This window comes from Capra hircus, chromosome 28 (assembly GCF_001704415.2).
Source record: "Capra hircus breed San Clemente chromosome 28, ASM170441v1, whole genome shotgun sequence".
Taxonomy (NCBI): Eukaryota; Metazoa; Chordata; class Mammalia; order Artiodactyla; family Bovidae; genus Capra; species Capra hircus.
In genome coordinates, this window is record NC_030835.1 from 6,897,746 (window position 1) to 6,925,679 (window position 27,934).

The window sequence follows — 27,934 nt, forward strand, 5'->3', positions numbered from 1 at the left end:
ACTTGCTTCACTCTGTATAACAGTCTCTCAGTCCATCCAACTCTCTGTAAAAGGCAAAATTCCTTTCCTTTTTTTTTTTTTTGACTAAGTAATAGTCCATGGCATACATGTACCATGTCTTTATTTTCTATTTCACTGGTGATGGACATTTAGGTTGCTTCCATGTCCTGGCTACTGTAAATAGTGTTGCAGTGAATATTGGGGTGTATGTGTCTTTTGGAATTGTAGTTTCTCCAGATATCTTCCCCAGAGTGGGATGCCTGGGTCATCTACATGCCTGTGGTTCTATATTTAGTTTTTTAGGAACCTCCATACTGTTCTCCATAGCGGCTGTATCAATATACATTCCCACTAACAGTGTAGAAGGATTCCCTTTCTCTACATCCTCTCCAGCATTTACTGTTTGTGGATTTTTTGACAAAGTCTTTTCTGACTGGTGTGAGGTAATAGCTCATTGTTGTTCTGATCTGCATCTCTCTAGTAATTAATGATCTTGAGTGTCTTTTCATGTGTTTGTTCCCCATCTGTAAATCTTCTCTGGAGAAGGGTCTACTTAGGTCTTCTGTTCATTTTTGATTAAGTTGTTTGCATTCTTGATATTGAGTTGCATGAGCAATTTATATATTTTGGGGCTTAATTCTCTGTCATTTGCTTCGTTTGCAAATAATTTCTCCGATTCTGAGGGTTTGGGTCTGGCTGATGGTTTCCTTTGCTGTGTAAAAGCTTTTATGTTTAATTAGATCTCATTTATTTATTTTTGCTTTTATTTTCATTACTTTAGGAGATGGGCCAAAAAAGATCTTGCTGCTATTATGTCGAAGTGTTCCTCCTATGTTTTCCTCTGAGATTTTTTGCTGTCCATTCTTACATGTAGGTATTTAATTCATTTGAGTTCATGTTTGTGGATGGTGTTAGATAGTGTTCTAAAGTTTGAGAAATGGTTCAAATTAGTTAGGGTGTAGATAAGTAGGTGTTTGCGTGTAAGTATGTGTGTTTGTGTGTGTTTTAATTTGCATTGTCTTCTAAATATTTAGTGACATATAAAGAGCATGTTAGTAGAAGCCTGGATACCTGACTTCTGTGACTGGCCCAGCTTGTTGGCTCTTTGACTTGGAGCAAGTCATTTCAACTCACAGCCAGTTTTATAAAACTCATGTGTATAAAAGTTGAATCCAGTACATTTCATATTCCTTCCAGCACTATAAATCTATACATATTTGAGAAACATGCTCTTCCCTTTCCCAAAACTGGTATAACAATACCTGTTTCACAAGTCATCTTTGGCAAAAATCCTTAAAATTCTCAAAAGACTGACACCCTATATAATGGGATAAAAGAAAGAAATAGTATTTATAGAGCATTACATTTTCTGTTCCAGATTTATCTTCTGGATGATTACTGAGCAAATAACTTCTTCTATTATCAGCATACTTTGTGGTTTCTGCAGTGGTACTGCTTACCATGCCTGTTCCTTGGATTGTTATGGCAAATGAGCATCAGGATTTTTCCTGGGTTTAGAGAAAGCTGCCAAGTGACTGGAAATGAACCCAGCTTGGGAATATTAAGCCAGCATGTGAAAGGACACTTTTAGTACCTTTCACTGTAATTAGTTTTTATTTCACTCTCTTATTATAAAATAAACTCATTAATATAAACCTCTAGAAAGAGTAGTAAAATTAGTTCAAGGATATTGTTTTCACCCCAGGTTGCTTCATTTTACAAAGACCTAAGTTAATAAATTGAAGATGTGAAAGGAGGTTCCAATGGCCATATTTCTTAGTGTGCCATGGACTCCAAATGAAGGGTTGGAAGGAGCTGAATGCCTCAGGTCCTTTGGAGTTACCAGCAGGTGTAGACCATCAGTGGCAATCTAAGGAATGCAAGTCACATATGAAAATAAACAATAAATGTAACCCATTCATGAAGAATTAAAAACAATGTACACAGATGATCTCTGTACACTCTCATGATCCCAGAGAAATAAATAGAGGAATACAAAAATTTTAAAAAGATGCTGGTTTGCTTCTATCACTGTTCTCAGGAATGGATGCTACCTCTCTTGTATCCCAATGTTTCTTCCTTGGATCATTCCATCCAGTAGAATTGCTATTTCTGTCTCATCCCTCCCTTTTTAAGAATAGACTGAAAATTATGAACTATCATTGTTTTGTTTCCTTTAAAGCAGGATGAATATGCAGTCATTGAAGAAACTCTCCTATCTCAATCTGAATGCTTGTATGTCATGTAAGACCCCCTCTTCCTGTCTCCCATGGTGTACACTATACTCATTGCTTGCTCTACCCATCCATCCTGATCCCAGGGTTCTGGGAGTCATCACAGTTTCTCTTGTCATGTATTTGCATATGTTGATCTGTCTCCATGTATAACGCCTTTATGTTCTCTAATTTAAATATCAAAAATCACCGTTACCTGACCTCTTTTGGCTCTTATCAGAAGAGATAAAATATATGTATATGTTTATTACAACTTTCATCAAACAACATTATTAATTCTTGATTGTTAGCTAATCTAGTTGGGATTCTCTGGTGGTTCAGAAGGTAAAAGTTCTGCCTGCAGTGCAAGAGACTTGGGTTCGATCCTTGGGTCAGGAGGACGAAATGGAAACCCACTCCAGTATTCTTGCCTGGAGAATTCCATGGACAGAGGAGCTTTGTGGGCTACAGTTCATGGGCTGGCAAAGAGTCAGGGAGGACTGAGTGACTAATACACACACATAACTTAAAGTATTAGCAGTCACTAATTTCTTCATCTGTTTTTTCTTAATTCAGTTGTGAGCTCCATAAAGGTCAGAATTCTGTCTTTAACATTCTTATTTTTGTACCTAACACAGTGCCCTGGTATGAGGGACATTCATACTCAATAATGGAGTAAGTTTAGTGAATAATACTTAGACTTTTATACTTAGATCTTTATACAAGGCATATATTTGATAAAAAGTAAATGACACTGAGTTCTGGTCCTGTGGTTTGTTCTTCCTATCATTGTTATTAATAACCTTTTTTTTAGAATTGGAGAAAACATATTGAGGATGCTATTAAAAATTGCTTGACTCAGAGATTTTGAGGTAGGATTACCCAGGATTGTTTTTCCTGTGTGCTTAGAATACTTTCAACATGTTCTTCTGGGAAGAAGACCTAAAATGGGATCGAAATACATATAACACCAGGAGGGATCCCTTTTAAAGATGAAGTTGGTGATTACCTGAACAGCACTATAAAATTCTATTACTGGTTTGGATGCTTCCACGGATGAGAATAAAAAACACATGACAACCAGAAGCTTTGTTAATGCACCCCACTTTGGGAGTATGGAATTGGAATATGAAAACACAGATCTCTGAATATCAAGGTCATGGACAGCTGGGGGCGATTTCCTTTATGGCTTCTGTGTGTCTCGTGTTAACACACACCATGTAGTCAGTGAACGATTAAGAGAGGTACACAGTTATTGGCTCTGTTTAAAAAAATGCCTGTTACGGGGTTCAGTGAATGTGCTAAATCTATATACAGTTCCTGTAGGAAAATATTCTAGGTTTGGTTTTTTAAAGGAAATAAAAAGTGCAGTGCAATCTGCTTCACATAACCCTCTGCAATGAACAATAAAATGACTGTAATGTAGATAATTTCTTCCCATATGGAAAAAATATAAGTATTTGTGTAGCCTTGTGCTAGTTGAAAGTTTCTGCTCAAGCTGTTTATTTAAAATTTATATGCTGCTTTGGAAGATGTTGGATGATACCAAGCAGAGTAATTATTTTTGTTTTTAAATATCTGGCCTTATACTGTAATGTTTTCTTTAAATATGATACAAACAAGCACATTTTTCAGTGTTTTGATACATAATATATCTTCATATGTGTGTGTGTGTGTATGTGTATGTATATGGCAACCCACTCCAGTATTCTTGCCAGGAGAATATCATGGACAGAGGAGCCTGGTAGGCTGCAGTTTATGGGGTCACAGAGAGTCAGACATGGCTGAGGTGACTGAGTGTGTATGTGCGTGTATATGTGTGTGTGTGTGTAGGTAATATAATTTTCAGAGCTTATAAAATCTATGGAAACCATATTCCTTCTACCTGTACAAAGAGGAAAACGAGAATGGTGTCTAGTAGAACTATGTTTCCTAGAGTGTTGAACCAAAGAAAATCTACAGAATAGGTGATATGGCACACAGTATGGAATAAAGCATTTAGTCAACAAACATGATCTAACAATATAGCTTGTAAGCTTAACTTTTCTAAATGTGATTGAAACTTAGATTTAAAAAAACAATCTGTTACTGATGTGGCAGGTTAACATGAAATGTATTTTCTATGCTTGGTTTTAAGGTAAATTTTTTTTCAGAATTAAGAAATCTTATATTGCATATCTGGAGTATCATTTCTATAAATCTGTCTGTTTTCTGACTTTTGGATTCCAGAAGACCAGCAATATTTTAAATGTTCGCAATTTATTGAACATTTAGTATGTGCTAGGCATCTACTGCTCTAAGTGCTGTGGTATTACTTAGAGAAATGATTTCTGGTGCTGTAAAAACCAGTTGGCAAATTTAAGTAGCTTAAGACAGCAGAGGTGTATTTTTCACTCATGTCATGGTTTAACTGGGTTTTCAGGAGGCAATCTTTAACATGGTGATCTGAGATGCTAGCTCTTTCCAGCTCTGCTAGAAATGGGCAAAAAGCAAAATGAGAGAGCAAAGATCATGCTAAACATATTATGGCATGACCTGGAAGGGGCATTCAGTTCAGTTCAGTCGCTCAGTTGTGTCCAACTCTTTGCGACCCATGGACTGCAGCATGCCAGGCCTCCCTGTCCATCACCAACTCCCAGAGTTTACTCAAACTTGTCCATTGAGTCACTGATGCCATCCAACCATCATCCTCTGTCGTCCCCTTCTCCTCCTGCCTTCAATATTTCCCAGCATCAGGGTCTTTTCCAATGAGTCAGTTCTTCACATCAGGTGGCCAAAGTATTGGCGTTTCAGCTTCAGCATCAGTCCTTCCAATGAATATTCAGGACTGATTTCCTTTAGGATGGAAGGGGCGTAGGTCACTTTAAATCATACTCCTCTGGCAGGAGCACAGTGGTGTTGCCCCAACCTAAATCAAAGGGAACTTGGGAGATGTGACATTCTTCAGAGACTTTGAAGAAAAGTAAGGTTGGGGAATATCAAGCTAGTCTGTGCCACATTGACATGTATTTGTTTGATTCTCACAACTCAGGTATTATTACTATCCCTGTTTCACAGATGAGAACATTGACCCATACAGAATTTCAGGCACAGCCCAAGTTTCACAAAGAGACAACGGCAGGGCTGAGAGTTAAAGCCAGGAAAATTGTTTCCAAAGTCAAATTTCTAATTACTGTGGACCTGAAGTTCAAGTTAAATGTCACTGAAAACTTAAATCACTTTTATTTACCAGACATTATTTTATACTCTTGTCAAATTCAGGAGGGAAATAATTTGCTTCTTCAACAGATTATTTCTGGGCTGCTTATTACTTCATGACTACTCTCAATCTTTTGTGTGTGGGTATATATGTATATAAACGTGTGTGTGTATATGCATTTTGAAATATTTTTTTTCAGTTGCTGAGTTTTATCTCAGAGTTGTCATTATCAGTTACCTTAGACATCACTGAAGTATCTAATTAACACAATGACCAGGCATTCTGATAGGTTATTTCAGATTGAAAGAACCTTGGGAGGTGGGTTAGCACTAATAGAATTTTAGAAACAAACTGATACTTAAGAGAGGCTAAAAACTAGAACACTTCCTAACAGCACACACAAAAATAAACTCAAAATGGATTAAAGACTCAAATATAAGGCCAGAAACCATAAAGCTCTAAGAGTACACTTTTTAACATAAATCACAGCAAGGTCCTCTTTGACCACCTCCTAGGGTAATGGAAGTAAAAACAAATGGACCTAATGAAACTTAAAAGCCTTGGCACAGCAAGGGAAACAATAAACAAGATTAAAAGACAATCCTCAGAATGGGAGAAAAATAATTGCAGATGAAACAACTGATGAAGGATTAACCTCCAAAATATAGAAGCAGCTCATAAAGCTCAATATCAGAAAAAAACAGCCCAATCAAAAAATGGGCAGAAGACCTAAACAAACATTTCTCTGAAGAAGACGTACAAATGAGCAACACTAGAAAAGATGCTCAACATCGCTCATTATTAGAGAAATGCAAATCAAAACTACAGTGTAGTATTACCTTATACCAGTCAGAATGGCCATCATTAAAAAATTTACAAACAATAAATGCTGGAGGATATAGAGAAAGGGGAACCCTCTTGCACTTTTGGTGGAAATGTAAATTGATGCTGCCACTATGGAGAACAACATGGAGATTCCTTAAAAAACTAGGAATAATAAAAGCTACCAATATGACCCTGGCAATCTCCACCTGACTGTGGAACATATAAGCTGGAGAGAAATACCATAAAAAAAGACTGGAAGAATGGTTACGAGGAAGTAAGTGGACCATATTGGTTAAATACTATGATGGCAGGGAGGGAGATGAGAATGGAGAATGGGGAATGAAATGGGAGAAAGTAGTATCAATGTATGTACACTACCAAGTGTAAAACAGATAGCAGGTAAGAAGGTGCTGTGTAACACAGAGAGCCCAGCCTGGCTCTCTTCTCTGTGATGAACTAGATGGGTGGGAAGGGGGAAGGGGAGTTAGGCTCAAGAGGGAGATGATATATGTATAATTAAAGCTGATTTGCATTGTATACAGTGGAAGTGAGAAATAGATTTAAGGGACTAGATCTGATAGAGTGCCTGATGAACTATGGACGGAGGTTCATGACATTGTACAGGAGACAGGGATCAAAACCATTCCCATGGAAAAGAAATGCAAAAAAGGAAAAATGGCTGTCTGAGGAGGCCTTACAAATAGCTGTGAAAAGAGAAGCAAAAAGCAAAGGAGAAAAGGAAAGATACACCCATTTGAACACAGAGTTCCAAAGAACAGCAAGGAGAGACAAGAAAGCCTTCCTCAGCGATCAATGCAAAGAAATAGAGGAAAATAACAGAATGGGAAAGACTAGACATCTCTTCCAAAAAATTAGAGATACCAAGGGAACATTTCATGTGAAGATGGGCTTGATAAAGGACAGAAATGGTATGGACTTAACAGAAGCAGAAGATATTAAGAAGAGGTGGCAAGAATACAGAGAAGAAATGTGTAAAAAAAAATTTTTACAACTCAGATAATCATGATGGTGTGATCACTCACTTAGAGCCAGACATCCTGGAATGTGAAGTCAAGTGGGCCTTAGAAAGCATCGCTATGAACAAAGCTAGTGGAGGTGATGGAATTCCAGTTGAGCTATTTCAAATCCTGAAAGATGATGCTGTGAAAGTGCCGCACTCAATATGCCAGCAAATTTGGAAAACTCAGCAGTGGCCACAAGACTGGAAAAGGTCAGTTTTCATTCCAGTCCCAAAGAAAGGCAATGCCAAAGAATGCTCAAACTGCTGCACAATTGCACTCATCTCGCAGGCTAGTAAAGTAATGTTCAAAATTCTCCAAGCCAGGCTTCAGCAATTCGTGAACCGTGACCTTCCAGATGTTCAAGCTGATTTTAGAAAAGGCAGAGGAACCAGAGATCAAATTGCCAATATCTGCTGGATCATTGAAAAAGCAAGACAGTTCCAGAAAAACATCTATTTCTGCTTTATGGACTATGCCAAAGCCTTGACTGTGTGGATCACAAGAAACTGGAAAATCCTGAAAGTGATGGGAACACCAGACCACCTGACCTGCCTCTTGAGAAATCTGTATGCAGGTCAGTAAGCAACAGTTAGAACTGGACATGGAACAACAGACTGGTTTCAAATAGGAAAAGGAGTACATCAAGGCTGTATACTGTCACCCTGCTTATTTAACTTATATGCAGAGTACATCATGAGAAACGCTGGACTGGAAGAAGCATAAGCTGGAATCAAGATTGCTGGGAGAAATATCAATAACCTCAGATATGCAGATTATACCACCCTTATGGCAGAAAGTGAAGAGGAGCTAAAAAGCCTCTTGATGAAAGTGAAAGAGGAGAGTGAACAAGTTGGCTTAAAGCTCAACATTTAGAAAACGAAGATCATGGCATCTGGTCCCATTACTTCATGGGAAATAGACGGGGAAACAGTGGAAATAGTGGCTGACTTTATATTTGGGGCTCCAAAATCATGGCAGATGGTGATTGCAGCCATGAAATTAAAAGACGCTTACTCCTTGGAAGGAAATTTATGACCAACCTAAAAGCAGAGACATTACTTTGCCAACAAAGTTCCATCTAGTCAAGGCTACGGTTTTTCCAGTGGTCATGTATGGATGTGAGAGTTGGACTGTGAAGAAAGCTGAGCACTGAAGAATTGATGCTTTTGAACTGTGGTGTTGGAGAAGACTCTTGAGAGTTCCTTGGACTGCAAGGAGATCCAACCAGTTCATCCTAAAGGAGATCAGTCCTGGATGTTCATTGGAAGGACTGATATTGAAGCTGAAACTCTAATACTTTGCCCCCCTCATGTGAAGAGTTGACTCATTGGAAAAGACCCTGATGCTGGCAGGAGGAGAAGGGGGCAACAGAGGATGAGATGGCTGGATGGCATCACGACTCTATGCACATGTGTTTGTGTAATCTCAGGGAGTTGGTGACGGACAGGGAGGCCTGGCGTGCTGCGATTCATGGGGTCATAAAGAGTCGGACATGACTGAGCGACTGACTGAACTGATGGTAAAAACTATCACAACATTGTAAAACAATTTTCTTCCAATTAAAAACTAAGTTTAGAAGAAATGAATATTATGGTTACCAAAGAGGAAATGGAGGGGGGTATGAATCAGCAGTTTGGGATTAACATACACGAACTACTATGTGAAAGATAAAAAGAAACAGTAAGAACCTGCCATATAGCACAGGGAACTCTACTCAACGTTCTGTGGTGACCTATGTGAGAAAAGAATCTGTGAAAGAATGGACATATGTCTACGTATAATGCATCTCTTTGCTGTACACCTGAAATCAGCAGCATTGTAAGTCAGCTCTGCTACAATAAAACTAAAATTTTAAAAAAACATAAAATGAGGTTAAGTAATTGGTCCAAGTGACATCACTAAGGGTACTGCTACTTAGTCTCTTCCTCTGGAATCTGTGCTTTTCAGCATTTTGATGACATTTTATAAACATTTATTGTTATATGTTTATGTGTGAAAGAGTCGTGATGAGACTGAAATTTTGCCGTTTGCATTGTAGACCACATCAATCTTTCCTCTATTTCTGCTATTAGTTTTTTTTTTTTTTTAACCCAATTTCGTGGGTTCCTTTCAGATAGTTGGCTAATATGTTGGCACCTGTGGTCTGTAAATTTAATATGAACAGAAATGTAGTGTTCTCACAAGTTTTGTGTAATCCTTTCATGATAGAATCCAGTTGGCTAGCAACTTCACTCTTCTGGGAAAGTCCGTGATTCACTTTCTCCTGCATCCTCATCTCTGAATGCTCTGGGGATTGATTCAACCAGCTTTTAAAAATGGTGAGGTAATTCCATCTTTAAAAATAACACATAAATGTACAGAATATGCAAGTTACTACCAATTTCAAAGACCTAAAAGGAGTCAGAATATGGTAGACCATTGAGCTCGTAGAGTTTTGAGTTCACCTTTTACCTTTCACAGGTTTGGTCCCTGCCTTTTGTGGATGGACACCTCTAGTGAGTGCCTGTTTGGATCTTCCCCAGTGCCTTCATGTTTGTAAGAACGATTGTCAATAATTTATAATTGTCATTGATAAGATGAGTTCAACCAACTACTCTGCCATCATTCCTCTCCCCTTTGGGAAACCCTGTCTTCCCTTAGTTTTTGTGACCCCACACTCTGAACCTCTTTAGTTCTTCATTTCTATTTAAAGTTACTCAGGGATTGACTTTGGGTCCACTTCATGCCTCTCTTTGTACTTCCTCATTGTATTCTCTTCTCCTTTCATGGCTTCAAAGGTCTTCCCTGCATGGATGGCTTCCAAATTTATATTGCTAAGCCTTACTCCCCTCAAGACTTCCAGAACAGTGTATTCAAGTGACATCCTCAATGTATTAAACACCCAGTTCTTAATCTTTTTCCCAAGTTTTCTCCACCTCCAATTTTCTGTATCTTGATAACCAGCACTACCAACATTCAGGCCAGAAACCTGGGAATCAGCCTTTCTATTCTACTCTGTGTCATGCCTCACATTGAATATAGCTGGAAAACATCAAGAGGCTCTCCTTTTTCTTTATACAGCTGTACCCTCCAGCAATATTTTTTCCATACTGTAGATGAAATGCTCTTCTAGAAACAAAAATCTGATCATGCCCGTACACTGCTTAAAACCCTTTGAAGGCTTTGGAAGTGCTTAGAATAAGGATGAACAAGTAAACGTGGCAGTCAAGACCCCACATTATTCGGCCCCTTGTTAATCCTAGAACTTGATCTCATGCCACTGCCTCCTTCCCTTTCTATCACACTGGTGTTTGCAGAGTTTCAAAATGTGCTATGGTTTTCCAGCATTGGCCATTCGCACATGCTTTGCTTCTGTCTAGAAGAAACATCCTAGCTCCTACATATTGTATCAGTCTCAGGTATCAGTATAAATGCTGCTTCTTCAGAGACATTTTTGTAGTGAACATAAATCCCAGGCCAAAACACAGTTCATTTTTGGTTGTAGCAGGCAGATGACTTGGCCGAACTGAAATTCAAATTGTGCTCAGTGGGCAGCAGCTGAAATCGATGGTCCCTTCTCTCGCCTCAGCTGGGCTGTCTGGACCGTGCCAGTGCGTGTGTGGTTCAGGGAGCAACCAGAAACGTGGCCTTGGTGTCTTCCTGGATCCCCCCATCCCATTTGCAGGTGCTGTCATAGCCCCGAAGCCTTTGCTCTGATTCCTCAAGCCAGGAAGAGGTCAGGCTTCTATCAAGGATTTGGTCTTCACAGAGGTGAATGCGACTCCCCTCGGGAGGAAAGTTATAAACACGGGAATCTCGGTAAATGCTGTTCCTTTCCTTCTGCCAGTGTGTTTGCTGCTCACCCGTTTCTGCCTGCTTTTCCTTTGTATCCAGGTGTGTGTGTGTGTTGTGTGTAAATGCACATTTTATTCAGTGCTTATCATTGCTTTCTGTGGGAAGGTTTGTCTGACGTGAGGCCTTCCAGAAGCACAACTTGTGTTCAAACAACTGAAAATACTGAGTGCTGACTGTGTGTAACATACTCTGTTAAGTGGTAGCAATCGAACAGGATTTATGTTTTGTTTTGGGAGAGAGACATTCAATAATTAATCAAATAATGAAAATTGTCAAAAGGGATATGAAATTGAGTTTCAAGGGAATATTAAACAGTGTATCAGGAAAACTGTTTCCCAGTTGAAATAGAATAGGATTATAGAGGACTGAAGTATTGCCTAATATTTGAGAGTTCTTAAAAGATAACTACTCACAGAGGTGAGAGTCAGCTGTAGTGGAGAAAGCATTGTATGCGAAAAGAACATTGGAATGGAATTACTGAACCATGAAGGAACCTTTGAAAGAATTTCGATATGACCAGTGTTTAGAGAGTGAGGAGAGAATAGTTAGTGTGATACAGTTTGTTTTAGACAAAAACATAGAATGTCATTGAAACATTTTAAGTAGGAAAATCATTTGATCAGGCTTTTAGATCCATTGCAAAAATTATGCTTGAATTTATAGCTTCTAAACCTTTAATGCAAAGGTTTATGATACTATAGAGTGAAATTGTAAACCGTACTTTCAATTGTCCTTATAGAGCAAGCATTTTTCCCGCCTAATTAATTTGTATGAACATTTTATCAAGTTCATAGCATTCCAGTGAAAGTATTCATGGTAACCTTTTCAACTATTTTCTAAAGTTTTATTTGATTCTTTACAGATTAGCCAGTTCAGAGATACTGCTGTGAATATCTTTGTACAACAGTCTTCCTTGCATTTAGAAAGCTAAATTGTTAGGGCCATCTTATTATATACATTGAGAATTTGAAGATAAAGTTGCTTTGTAAAATAACATTGATGAAAATATTTAAGCATGGAGTAACTGAACTAAAGTTTTTTAATGATTTGCTTTAAACAAAACATTATTTAAGTTTTATGTCAAGCATCCTTGTAAATGATTGAATGAATCAAAATGTCACTGATATCAGAATATTTCCATCATAGATCATCCCGTTTCTAAGGAGGAATCTTTCAGGATGCCACAAGCTGCTTTTTGAGCATTAAGTGTTCCCTGACATGATGACATTTTTGATTATATTCACGCAAATTGCTTGAAAAGCTCCAAGTACCTTAATTACTTTGCAGCTGTAATACTTTCAAACTTGTTTGAAGATGTTCCAGGAAAAGTGCACTTTCTGTCTGATTTAGAGAAGTATCCCAAGTGAAAACCATGGTTTGGCTTTCTTTTTGTTAAATCTGTTCATGAATGAAAACTACAGCTGAGGGTGTATAAAGAGACTACTAGAAACTTAAAGAGACAGTAAGTGTTCAAGTGATCAAGCAATGACTGAAAGCATTAACCTGATTGTTCCTTTATCTTTTGTTTCATTAAATAAATGAAGATCTATTTTTCATTCTGTAGCTCATATAATAATACTTTGTCCACTTTCTTACCAGACTGTCACCTGCATCTATGTAGGTATAAAACCGGTTTAACAGAGCTTCTGGGCAAATATATGATGGATCCAATTCTTAGAGCTTCCTGTCTGTAGTCTGTAGGTAATGCTGCAGTCATTTTGGATTAGTGATAAACGGTCATGAAATTGGAAACAGGTTTCTCCAGCCTTTCACAAGAATCTGAAAAAAACATAAATACATGCACCCAGAAAGTGTGAGTCCAACTCAAACATCATAAAATAATACACAGTGCATGCTTAATGGCATGCAGGACCATATGAACCTATTAAATGACATCGCCTGATGCCAAAGTCAAGTATGGTTTCAACATTCAAATGTGTAGAAATTTGGAGCAGTCTTAACACTAATGACATTGCATTATGTTTACCCTTGTGATAACAGGAAAACATGTTTTTATACTCTTTTCATCTCTTTCCCTCAGCACAGTTAATAAGTGATGTTTTCCAATTTATTACCCTTGGAGATATTCATTATAAAATGACAACAGCAGCAACAATAATGGGGTTAAGCATTTAAAATGTGTCAGAAAGTTTCCAAATATTACTTCATTTAATTTTCACAACCACTCTATGAAGTAGGTAAAATCACTGTTAACCCCATTTTGTGGTGGAGAAAGCTGAGTCTCTGAATTATTACATGACTAACCCATGGTCACAGAACGGATAAATGGTGATGACTGATATAAGATAGCTTATTCAAGAATAAGGTGCCATTGACTCCAAAAGTCCTACACTGGACAACTCCCTTATATTGAGAATACTAGGCTTTTCTTGGTTTCCTTCTATAGAAGTTAGATTCCACTTCTACTTCTAGAATGAAGCATACAGGCACAAATAGCCGCCTAGTAGATCTCTGAAGGGACTTTCTAAGATGTGAGGCCCTGTTCCCTTGCTTTTTGCCGCAGACAATACTGTTGTTTCTTAAAGCTCTAAGCTACTCAACTCATAGAAGCACCGCCATCTCAGAAGATTTACAAACAGAGTCACAGCAGTCTTCAACTTTGTGGGGAAGCCCTGTGATCTCTTTATTCAGGAGAGGCTGACATGTTGGAAGGACAACAAATTAATACTTAGACTCTGTAACCCTCCACAACATCTAATTTAAAGAGAGCCCCTTCTGTGTTATTCTACTTAGTCATCCAAGCAGAAAACAGGTCCAGCAGGGAGCCTCCCTGGGAATGGCTATCAGGATGTTTGCCTTTGGTTTCACTTCTTTCTTTTTCTTATTAGGGAAATTGGAGAATAAGGAGCAGAGACATTTAGGATTTTGTGAGGTAAAACATGTGAATTTTAAGACTGACAGACTTTAGGCACATACTCAAATTTGGGAGTAATTGCTCTGTACACTCGGGTTTGATCATTACAGAAAAATCTTTAATTCCCACCATCACCTCTTGTGAGGTCCTAGGCAAAATGTCCTTTATTTCCATAAAGAGCTAGAAAGAGGTATGAATGATTTGATGCCTAAATGGTCATATCACAGATTTGGAATAAGCATCTATAAATATATGGTTTCAGGGGTGTAAAGAAAGCCCCCTTCCCAGCTTCTTAGCTTCATCTCTCACCTGCTCACAGAGATCATAAATTATTAAAGTTAATTGCAGAGTCGTTCCTTTGATTTAAGGCTCTTTGTCCAGGGTTAAAATTCAAATGCACCTGGGAATGACAACACACTCAGCTTTATAAATCACGGTGTGATGAGTTAACCAGATCTTTTCATGAAAGTATGTTTTGATACAGCAGGACACTACACTGAGGCGGAGAGTGTGAGCACAAGAGAGAACGAGGGGCTGGGGGAGGGATACGCTTGGAAGGCTTGGGAAAGGCTCCAGGAGTTCACGAGGATCTCAGCTTCATGTGCTTACTCTGAGTGATAAGGTTACTGTAATGGCAGAGACGTTGAAGGGAGCCTAACTAGAGCTCTGGCCCTTCGCAGCTGCCAGTCTGGAAAATATGACATACAGCAGATCACGTTAACATTGTGCGCAACAAGCAGCATTGAGAATAGGAAGCTTGAAATAGTCCCTCCCATAGGGCTTCCCTGGTGGCTCAGACGGTAAAGCGGTTGTCTGCAATGCAGGAGACGCAAGTTCGATCCCTGGGTTGGGAAGATACCCTGGAGAAGGAAATGGCAGCCCACTCCAGTATTCTTGCCTGGAATAATCCCATGGACGGTGGAGCCTGGTAGGCTACTGCGCGTGGGGTCGCAAAGAGGAGGACATGACTGAGCAACTTTACTTCATACAGGATAGACCCTCCTAAATCTTCAACTGGTTTGAGCAGGAAGGAAAAATCTGAGAAATCACTTATTCTGTGTATCTCATCAAAAATAGAGGGCAGACACTTCTGAAGCTATAAATCCATGTTCAGTTCAGTTCACTTCAGTCGCTCAGTCGTGTCCGACTCTTTGCAACCCCATGAATCACAGCGCGCCAGGCCTCCCTGTGTGCTCATCGCCAGCTCCCGGAGTTCACTCAAACTCCTGTCCATAGAGTTGATGATGCCATCCAGCCATCTCATCCTCTGTCGTCCCCTTCTCCTCCTGCCCCCAATTCCTCCCAGCATCAGAGTCTTTTCCAATGAGTCAACTCTTTGCATGAGGTGGCCAAAGTACTGGAGTTTCAGCTTTAGCATCATTCCTTCCAAAGAAATCTCAGGGCTGATCTCCTTCAGAATGGACTGGTTGGATCTCCTTGCAGTCCAAGGGACTCTCAAGAGTCTTCTCCAATACCACAGTTCATGACCAGAGCACAAATGAGTAACAATTCCTTATGACCATAGGTCCTCATATCAGTTCTCTGTTTTTGAGATTTTTTCAGGCAATGATAGATCCCGTTAGCACACTAATCACCACCCCCAGATGATATGATCTAATACCAATAAGTAGCTCCTTTTATCATAACATTCCTCAACTTTGACTTTGAATCTAAGACGAATCACAGTCCAAATATTTTTGAGAGTGAAGATTTTGTCGGTGATGATTAAAACAAACAAAAATCATGGCTACTATTTTAGCACAAGGGTTTGTTCTTTTTTTTTTTTTTTCTTTTTCCTGAAATATAAAAATGTGAGTCTCTGAAGCCTCTTTCTATAGAAACTGTTTTGGTACATATGAATTGTCCATATACAGCCAGCTTGTGCGTACTGAAGTAGTCGTAAATTTGAATTTCCTCACTCACAGTCTCATAAAATCTCAGAATGATACTACACTCATGTAAGAATCAATATATAATATTTTGTTATGCAACAGAAAGCAGTAAAATCAAAGAGAGACATGACTGAGCATTGTGCTTGAAACTAAATTGAGTCATTGACTTGAGAGAATACTTGAAAAGTAGACAAATTCGTTCAGTTCAGTTCAGTTCAGTTCAGTCACTCAGTCATGTCCGACTCTTTGTGACCCCATGAATTGCAGCACGCCAGGCCTCCCTGTCCATCACCAACTCTCTGAGTTCACTCAGACTCAAGTCCATCGAGTCAGTGATGCCATCCAGCCATCTCATCCTCTGTCATCCCCTTCTCCTCCTGCGCCCAATCCCTCCCAGCATCAGAGTCTTTTCCAGTGAGTCAACTCTTCACATGAGGTGGCCAAAGTACTGGAGCTTCAGCTTTAGCATCATTCCTTTCAAAGAAATCCCAGGGTTGATCTCCTTCAGAATGGACTGGTTGGATCTCCTTGCAGTCCAAGGGACTCTCAAGAGTCTTCTCCAACGCCACAGTTCAAAAGCATCAATTCTTTGGCGCTCAGCCTTCTTCACAGTCCGTTTGAGTCTAATTTTTATGCTCATGCATGGTAGAGCAGTGCTTACTATAAGAGGAAATGGTGAAAACATGGGCTGGCCTGAGGAGTATTGTAGAAAAATATGAGGAATGCTGACTCCTGGTTTACTGTTGCCAGTAGCAGAAGAATTTTATTTGTAGTAACTCACATTGCAGAACCAAAGCCTAGCTTGATTTTATACCCAAAGCTCTTTCCTGTGTGAATATGAATCTGGCATCCAGGTTGTCCATGCCTGTCTTCTACTGTGTGACTTCTGGGGTAACTGAGAGACCAAAAATCAGGGGAGTGGGTTTATCTGAAGATACATTGCCTATCCTATGAAAGAGCACATACGAACCTTAAAGTCTCTTTCACAAGGTTCAGTAAAAATAATTCACATCAGTCAATGGGTTAATAAGCTGTTTGTATTATTTTTGTTTAATTTTCCTTCAAGATCTTAAAAAATACATGCAACTTGTTTATAGGTATTGATAACTGCATTTTGTTCTTTTGTATAAAATATGGTTAAGCTAATATTTTGGCTATAAAATATGAATAAGGGCTCTGCTTCACAAATGTATCAGTCATTCAGAAGTTGCTATCATGGAAAAGCAGTTTAAGGAAAAACGTAAGTAAGAATGATTTTAAAATTAAATATATTTCAATTTTTAATCTTGCTGCTTGACAGTTTTATTAGAATTGTGTGTGTTAATAGAACCTTTGTATAATAGGATGTAAAACTTGAGAAGTCTGTGTAAATGATTATTCACCATTATTTTTTTAAAACTGGTCAATAGACTGTATCTAAAGCTTCTGTGGTTTGTATAATGTTTCACTTTCACTTGAAACTACAAAGAATAAAATGCAATCAAAACAGAAAAACTTAAATATGAAATATATTTGCTAAACATTATTTATGACTAATTAAATTATGTAAGGTCATTTTGAGCTTGGTAGTCTCCTAATTCCTTTCCCAAATAATATCCCATTTGAGGCCTTGATATAAGGCAGCCAGCTTCTTAATCTGAAGGAGATAATAGTGACAACATTTCAAAATGTTGCACTAGTATTAATATATGAGGTTTGGGAAATACCAAGAGGAAATTGAGAATTGGCAGTATGAAGACCTGAATATAGGCCATCTAACCTTACTTATGAAAAGCATTTTGATTTTGAACAGATTTTTGTATATGTAGCTATATATCATGAAAAATATTTGTATTAAGGTAATATTTAGTGTAAATCCGCCTGCAATGTGGGAGATCTTGGTTTGATCCCAGGGATGGTAAGAAACCCTGGAGAAGGGAATGGCTACCCACTCCAGTATTTTGGCCTGGAGAATTCCAAGGACTGTATATAGTCCACGGGGTTGCAAAAAGTCAGACACGACTGAGTGACTTTCACTTTCATCTCATGGTATAAACTTGTTTATTAAAGTATAAATTAAAATGATATACATGTATGATTTAATAATGCATATATATATATACACCTGTGCATATATTTATATACATGTATATACATCAATATATTCTGTGTATACATATTTATATCTATTTAATCTATCTACAGGAAGTAGATGGATGGATATAATATCCTAGTATAAAGGTTTTAGCATTAAGAATAAAGTCTGCACTGTGATAAGCAGCATTCTTCATAATTTAAAATCACTAAACATTATTCAGGATATTATCATTTCAGAGAATTGAGTGAACAGAGATATGGGACTGTCAACTCATTTATTCAGAAACCTTAATTTCAAGATGCAGTAATCTTATGCCGATATTTTAAAATACAGCATAACTAGCTTTTAGTAAAGAAAACTCCTTTTTATTTATGGTAACCTATCTATTATTGCCAAGTGAAAAAGAACTGCTGTCATCAATTACAGTTGAATGCATTACGCTCTGAATGTATCTTTAAGATCTAGTTGCCTTGGCATGTGAACAAATATATTTAAAAGGAAAATTGGCTTGTTTGAAGGGCGGAGCAACTTTGCTCTAAAGAACTCATGATACTGTCTTAGGATTTTGTATGTAAAAGAAATCAAAGAAAGAAGCACATGGGACACACTGCTAGAAGCACTAATATTTGCTTAACCTTAAAACTGACTTTGGAAAGAACAACTTCCTAGGGAATACGGGACCCTTGAAATAAATGAGCCAATATGTTCAGGAAGAAGCTGTGTGACAGGCTTTCCATAGCTTTGACTTCAAATGTAAACATGAGGCCAAAGAGCCCCCTGGTGAGCCTGTAACCCAAACTTACCCAGTCAACAAGTTTGCCATGTTCACGTTCAGAGAGGGCAATGGATAGTGGAGACCCTGAAAAGCGGATGAAGGAGGAATGGAACTTGAACCTTGTTACAGGAGTATGCTTCTAAGAAGGAATGCTCTTCTCCAGTGGTTAAAAAAAAAAAAATTAATCCATCTGTGGGAATAAGAGCCATAAAGGAACGCACTTATGCATGAAGGAGCTTCAATTTGTATTTCTACTCATCTCCTAGGTCTACTTGGGATTCTGAGACTTGGCGAAAGGTATGGTGGTGTCATCTTGGTGGGCTGAAGTGGAGATTTACACACTCTGTCTCAGCCAGCTTTCAAGTTATATTTGTGCAGTCTGGCTTCTCATCAAGGCTGCTCCTCAGCCTCTGCAGGTTAAAGGCTACAGTGAGGCACTTGGTGCACCAGCCAACAGTGTGAGAGAGGATTATCATCACGGGGAGGGGTTACTGATGGACAGAGGCCTTTTCTGTCTTTCTGCATGCTTTGGTAAACTGAACATTTAACTTCCTTTGTTTTGAGTTATGTAATCCCTCAGGAGATTTAGCTGGTGGAATTTTAACCCTTACTACCACAGCAGGCTCTCAGCTAACCTCCAATTTTCTCTAAAGAAAAAAATAGTTTTATAAGCTTCTTTAGGAAAGGTTAGCTATGGGTCACTGCAAATGGCAGAGTAACACTGTGCCAGTGAATGACACGTCATGAGTGATTATGGAAAAACTAAAAAGGAAACTAATTGTTGGTCCAATTAGTGTGTATCAAAAAAAATCATCTGTTTCTAATGTATGCTACATATATATATTTTTTTCTAATTCAAATTATATTGAAAAGGGAAAGATAGATACTGAAGCACATTTGCATCAAAAAGAACCAACACTTGGGGGTCTGTACTGTAAAAAGAAATAACTCCAGAAAGAATGAAGGGATGGAGCCAAAGCAAAAACAATACCCAGCTGTGGATGTAACTGGTGATAGAAGCAAGGTTTGATGCTGTAAAGAGCAATACTGCATAGGAACCTGGAATGTCAGGTCCATGAATCAAGGCAAATTGGAAGTGGTCAAACGAGATGGCAAGAGTGAACGTCGACATTCTAGGAATGAGCAAACTAAAATGGACTAGAATGGGTGAATTTAACTCAGATGACCATTATATCTACTACTGCGGGCAGGAATCCCTCAGAAGAAATGGAGTAGCCATCATGGTCAACAAAAGAGTCTGAAATGCAGTACTTGGATGCAATTTCAAAAATGACAGAATGATCTCTGTTCATCTCCAAGGCAAACCATTCAATATCATGGTAATCCAAGTCTATGCCCCAACGAGTAACGCTGAAGAAGCTGAAGTTGAATGGTTCTATGAAGACCTACAAGACCTTGTAGAACAAACACCCAAAAAAAGATGTCCTTTTCATTATAGGGGACTGGAATGCAAAAGTAGGAAGTCAAGAAACACCTGGAGTAACAGGCAAATTTGGCCTTGGAATGTGGAATGAAAAAGGGCAAAGACTAATAGAGTTTTGCCAAGAAAATGCACTGGTCAGAGCAACCACCCTCTTCCAACAACACAAGAGAAGACTCTACACATGGGCATCATCAGATGGTCAACACCAAAATCAGATTGATTATATTCTTTGCAGCAAAAGATAGAGAAGCTTATTACAGTCAACAAAAACAAGACCAGGAGCTGACTGTGGCTCAGGTCATGAACCCCTTATTACCAAATTCAGACTTAAATTGAAGATAGTAGGGAAAACCGTTAGACCATTTAGATATGACCTAAATCAAATCCCTTATCATTATAGAGTGGAAGTGAGAAATAGATTTAAGGGCCTAGATCTGATAGAGTCCCTGATGAGCTATGGACGGAGGTTCGTGACATTGTACAGGAGACAGGGATCAAGACCATCCCCATGGAAAAGAAACACAAAAAAGCAAAATGGCTGTCTGGGGAGGCCTTACAAATAGCTGTGAAAAGAAAAGAGGTGAAAAGCAAAGGAGAAAAGGAAAGATATAAGCATCTGAATGCAGAATTCCAAAGAATAGCAAGAAGGGATAAGAAAGCCTTCTTCAGTGATCAATGCAAAGAAATAAGAGGAAAACAACAGAATGGGAAAGACTAGAGATCTCCTCAAGAAAATTAGAGATACCAAGGGAACATTTCATGCAAAGATGGGCTCAGTAAAGGACAGAAATGGTATGGACTTAAAAGAAGCAGAAGATATTAAGAAGAGGTGGCAAGAATACACGGAAGAACTGTACAAAAAAGATCTTCATGACCCGGATAATCACGATGGTGTGATCACTCATCTAGAGCCAGACATCCTGGAATGTGAAGTCAAGTGGGTCTTAGAAAGCATCACTACAAACAAAGCTAATGGACGTGATGGAATTTCAGTGGAGCTATTTCAAATCCTGAAAGATGATGCTGTGAAAGTGCTGCACTCAATATGCCAGCAAATTTGGAAAACTCAGCAGTAGCCACAGAACTGGAAAAGGTCAGTTTTCATTCCAGTCCCAAAGAAAGGCAATGCCAAAGAATGCTCAAACTACTGCACAATTGCACTCATCTCACAGGCTAGTAAAGTAATGCTGAAAACTCTCCAATCCAGGCTTCAGCAATATGTGAACTGTGAATTTCCTGATATTCATGCTGGTTTTAGAAAGGCAGAGCAACCAGAGATCAAATTGCCAACATCTGCTGGATCATCAAAAAAGCACGAGAGTTCTAGAAAAACATCTATTTCTGCTTTATTGACTATGCCAAAGCCTTTGACTGTGTGGATCACAATAAACTGTGGAAAATTCTGAGAGAGATGGAAATACCAGACCACCTGACCTGCCTCTTGAGAAATCTGTATGCAGGTCAGGAAGCAGCAGTTAGAACTGGACATGGAACAACAGACTGGTTCCAAATAGAAAAAGGAGTACGTCAAGGCTGTATATTGTCACCCTGCTTATTTAACTTCTATACAGAGTACATCATGAGAAACGTTGGACCTGAAGAAACACAAGCTGGAATCAAGATTGCCAGGAAAAATATCAATAACCTCAGATATGCAGATGACACCACCGTTATGGCAGAAAGTGAAGAGGAACTAAAAAGCCTCTTAATGAAAGTGAAAGAGTAGAGTGAAAAAGTTGGCTTAAAACTCAACATTCAGAAAACGAAGATCATGGCGTTTGGTCCCATCACTTCATGGGAAATAGGTGGGGAAACAGTGGAAACAGTGGAAACAGTGTCAGACTTTATTTTTTGGGGCTCCAAAACCACTGCAGATGGTGATTGCAGCCATGAAATTAAAAGATGCTTACTCCTTGGAAGGAAAGTTATGACCAACCTAGATAGCATATTGAAAAGCAGAGACATTACTTTGCTGACTAAGGTCCGTCTAGTCAAGGCTATGGTATTTCTTGTGGTCATGTATGGATTTGAGAGTTGGACTGTGAAGAAGGGTGAGCGCCAAAGAATTGATGCTTTTGAACTGTGGTGTTGGAGAAGACTCTTGAGAGTCCCTTGGACTGCAAGGATATCCAACCAGTCCATTCTGAAGGAGATCAGCCCTGGGATTTCTTTGGAAGGAATGATGCTAAAGCTGAAACTCCAGTACTTTGGCCACCTCATACAAAGAGTTGATTCATTGGAAAAGACTCTGATTCTGGGAGGGATTGCGGGCAGGAGGAGAAGGGGACGACCGAGGATGAGATGGCTGGATGGCATCACTGACTCGATGGACGTGAGTCTGAGTGAACTCTAGGAGTTGGTGATGGACAGGGAGGCCTGGCGTGCTGCGATTCATGGGGTCGCAGAGTCAGACATGACTGAGCAACTGAACTGAACTGTAAAAATGTATTCATTAATGAAAATTATAAGAATTTACATTGTTTGGGAAATTGCATGAACATTTCTACTAAATATTATAAATATTTGTAAGGTGTTAGTAATAATACCATATTACAACTAAGGTTGCAAAATCCTCAAAATAGGAATGCTTATTTAATATTCTCCAAACCATGTTACTTAAGCTGGAGAAACCCATGTTTTTTATCCTCCATAATTGCTATTAATGATTGAATTTTGTATATTGATTGAATTATGTATATATAGGAAACTCATTACCTTAAGATGCTTTTGAGGACCAAATAAACCAGGAATGAGGTAGTTTTCTATTATTATTTACAACAGAGTTCCATGGAGTGAAAGGTTAGAACCCTGTAATCCTTTATCTGTTAACGATATTAGCCTTTCAAGAGAAACACTGGTCAAGCACTGACTCAGGTCAGCAAACAGCCTAATGTGTTTATCATCTTTGGGTAGCCTTTAATTTATGCTTTTTTTCCTGGCATAATAACACCATTTATTCTTTTTATTCTTCTATTATTCATCATTTTTTTAAGATAGAAATTTTTAGTTTTATTTATGTATTTTTAATTTTTATTTTTACTTTATTTTACTTTACAATACTGTATTGGTTTTGCCATACATTGACATGAATCCACCACGGGTGTCATTTTTTTAATTACTTTACAATGTTGTATTGGTTTTGCCATACATCAACATGAATCCTCCATAGGCATACACGTGTTCAATGGAATATGAGTTGCTTCTTTCTAGGATCCTGACATATTTTGCAATTAGAAAATATTAGTCAACCATGCACATAAAGCTCTTAAGTGCTTTATTTTCTGTATTAATGTAATTAAACTGTGATTTTTGTGTAGTTTAAGTCTGATTGTATATATAACTTTTGGGACTTCCCAGGTGGTCCAGTGGACTTCCCTGGTAGCTCAGCTGGTACAGAATCTGCCTGCAATGCAGGAAGCCCTGGTTAGATTCCTGGGTCAGGAATGTTCCCTGCAGAAGGAATAGGCTGCCCATTCCAGTATTCTTGGGCTTCTCTGGTGGCTCAGATAGTAAAGAATCTGCCTGCAATGTGGGAGACCTAGGTTTGATCCCTGGATTGGGATGATCCCCAGAGGAGGGCATGGCAACCCACTCCAGTATTCTTGCCTGGAGAATCCCCATGGACTGAGGAGCCTGGTGGGATATATTCCATGGGGCCAGTTGCAAAGAGTTGGACACAGCTAAGCACGTACATGCATGTATATATAGCTTACTGTTTATTTCCTTAAACGTACTCTACCATGTTATAGTTATTGTTAATGTTCCTCATTTGCATAGCATAGATGTCAGTTTATCTTTAACATCTATGGCTAGAAGCAGACTAAACTCTGGATTCTGTGCAATGAGGAATCTTGTATCTTTTTCCATGACTGTATTTATAGCAATTTGCCAGTGTTAGCACACATGCTCAGTCACTTTAGTCACGTCCAACTCTTTGCGACCCTGTGGACTATAGCCTGCCAGGCTCCTCTGTCCATGGGATTCTCCAGGCAAGAATACTGGACTGGGTTGCCATTTCCTTCTCCAGGGTTTAGTACATGTATGCATCACAATTTTGTTCAATGAAGGGATAAACCAAGAGCCAAAATTTTGTTCTCTAATTTTGTTTTCTGTTTCAATCTACTCTAATAAGCATCTGAGATATAAATATGCTGATTACCTTGTCAGATATAAATATGATACCTACCCTTCTTTTGCGGTGGGTTTGCTGTGTCTTTCCAGATAATCTGATTTCTTAAGGTCAGATTTCTATGTTTGAATCATGAGCTCAATCAGCTGAATGAACTGAGAAAATTTATTTACTCACCCTTCATCTCAAATTATGATAATAATAAAACATACTAAGGCTATTGTGAGGATTAAATGAATTCATGCATACAAATCCTTTAACACAATGGCACTCAGTAAATGACAAATATGTGCCCTACTAATGTTACTGTTGCCATTATATTTGTATCAGAATTAATCTTAGGATTAATATTATGTTCATGGAGTAAATTTTTGCTACTTACATCAGCTTTTTTTCCCCAAAATGGGGTCTGATGACTACATATTATGAGAAGTCTGCCAAAATGATTTTCCTCTACTAAATTTTCACAAATTATTCAAGATTAAGTTTGTAGTACAAGATGCAGCCATTTTTATGATGAGTTATCTTTTGTAAACCTATCCTACCTTTGTTGGTTAGTCAAAGTTACCTCCTATAGCATGATTAAAGTAGTGTTGCTTAGCAGGACCATGTTTAAATTGTTATGGAAGAAACCAACATTTTATTATGGAAATTGGAAGTAATATTTGAGCACATGTACTGGCAAAGCCTTTTATTCCTCTGTTATTTTATTTTATTTTTTATAACCAGTTCACTTTTCTATTTGAATATAAACATTATCACTAAAAGTCCGTTTAAGAAGGGGTACAAGGGGTACTTTATAACTTTCAAAATATACTTTGATGGTAATTTTCCCAGCTGTGCAAATAAGAATAGACTTATTTCCTTGGGTGATAGAAATAATTCAGGAGAGAGGAATAAGTGAATCATAGACTGTTAGAGCTGGAAACAGCCTTACATATAATCTTGGGCAGAGATGGCAGCTACAGGGCACCATTGCCTCATGTGGTACAAGCCCATGCCCATGACATTCATCTATAGTGAGTCTTGAGAATCTGTTCACGAGCCCAGATGGATTTGTTCTCAGACTCTTTCTCAGGCCATTGTCTCAGACATTCATCCACAATCAGTTGATTAAAATTGCTACTCAAAATGAAACCTGTTTTCTATCCTTGAGTCCCAGTCGATCTTTCTGTTTACAAGACGTGACTTTGAAAACCCAAGGTTCTTTTTGACTCTTTCCATGTTGCAAATTATTTGTAGTAATTGATTATTTATAAATTATTATTTGTAGTCTACAGGTTTTCTGACACTGAATTCTGTATTCTTTCTTTTCCAATACCTGGAAAAAATAATCATGTGTGAACAAAATTGAGTGGCTAGAAATAGACAAAAAGTGTCTGGTAATCTTCTGTAATTCTTGTAAATTAATTTCCGGGAAACTCAAAGTACTTCAGGATAGATAGATACTGCGGTGGGAATGCATTTAGCTGGAGGAAATGATGGTGTAACCACAAGCGTGCGAGGAAGCTTTCGTAAATATGAGAAGGGACTATGTCCAGTTAATGATTCAGATGGAAAACTGACAGGCCTTATTATTTTTGAGATCTACTTGAAATACTGCCCCTGGTATCAGGTTTTACTACCAATCCCACATGTAAGGAAGATTGTAAAAAGTTTCACAAATGTTTGGAAAGCTTTCATCAAACTTGATCCAAACTTTGTTAAGCATTTCATCAATGTAGGTTTATTTTCACAGTTTAATATAAAACTAGTAGTTTGCAATTTTTTTTAAGACTTGAAAATATGCATAGAATCAGTCCAGGTCAGCTAAGTTTTGCCTTTACAGAGTGTGTTAGATGTGTTAAACTCCAAACATTTGCTAGTTTCTAAAACATTTAATTTCTTTGAAATTGTATTTCCATATACACAGAGTAAACATATTGCACATTTTTTTTCTCACACACACATACAAGTGGAGACATGCTTACAGATTTTTCTAACAAAGGAGTATAAGCCATCAGAAATGCTTTGCTTCATCCTCTTGTCAGTCCTGAGTTCCTGAATTTAATTCTGCTTCCTGAAATGGGGAGTCACTCTATCAATTAATGTGTGGAGATTAGTCAGCTTATGATAGCAAGCAAACCAAGTGCTAAAGTGTAGGAGACATTTTAAGTAAAAAGGAAAACAGATCGGTGGTAGCTAGTGATGTGCATGATGAAATACCAGAAATTACACTTGAGACCACAGAATAAGAGAGGTTTGGAGTGGTTAAATGTTTGATGATACTGAAATATATAAATAGTCCAGACTTTTGCCAATTTCAACAAATAATCTATAAGGTCCAGGACATATTCTGACTTCAAAAGTGAATTCAGGCACTTCTTTTAGTGAACTCAGACATCGGCCATAACTACAGAATGATGTAATAGTAAAAAAGAAAAAAAAATATGCAAGTTGCCATTTGCAGATATGGTTGTGAGGATGTGTGTTTAAAATGACTTGGTAGAGGTTACAGTCAATGCAAATTCTATCTTTCATTGGATTTCAAAACCTGGCATAAGCTTTGCCTGTTTCTAATTCTGGATTTTTTTCTCTTGTCATATCATTTGGAACTCTTTTCTAAGGTATAGGTTTTCATGCACATCTGAACATAGTTACCTAGAGATAAACTAGGTATCATCTCAATCAAGACAGTTGTCAATTGGTATCTTGGAAACAACAATAAATAAAAATCTATGCAGTTGCTTCACTGCATATCAACACTGTTGCAGAGTTTTCTAAGGCTTCTTTTGAGAAAGTCCAGAAATATTGCAGAGCAAATGGTCAGAAGAACAAAATTCCTCATGACTTATTATATGAAAATACACACTAGATTTAATACATGTTGTTTCTTATTCTTTATTGAAGCTCACATTTTATCATGTGTGTGTATATGTATGTGCATGCTAAGTAACTTCAGTTGTGTCTGGCTTTATGCAACTCTGTAGACTAGGGCCTTCCAGGCTCTTCTGTCCATGATATTCTCAAGGAAAGAATACTGGAGTGGGTTGCCATGCCTTGTTCTAGAATACTAGAGACAAGAATACTAGAGTAGGTAGCCATTCCCTTCTCCAGGGGATCTTCCTGACTCAGAGACTGAACCTGAATTTCCTGCATTGCAGGCAGATTCTTTACTGTATGAACTACCAGGAAAGCCACTATATCTATAGATATTATATATGTAAATAATATATATAAATATAATACATATAAATGTGCATATAGTCTAAGATACATCGGAATATGTATGTAACATATATAAATATATATGTCTTTCAGCTAATCTTGGTTGAGACTACTCATTAATTTCACAAGGTGGACAACTGTAATATTTTCTTTTTGATAATTTAAAACAGTTTTGATCCACACTAGAAATTTTTAATCTACTGGTGTTCAGTTTACCTCCCATACAATATCATTTCATACTTAATTCTACATAAGGGACTGAATATCGTGGAATTAGACTAAAGGAATTTCAGATCATTCTTGTTTGCTCTTTTTTTGTTGTTTGGTGAAATTTGTTACCTTTAAAAATATTGCTTTAAATTTTGTAGTTCCAGAAAGTAGCAGGATATCTTATAATACTATTTTAGCAGTGTAGAGTCAGGTATACTACTTAGTATGAACT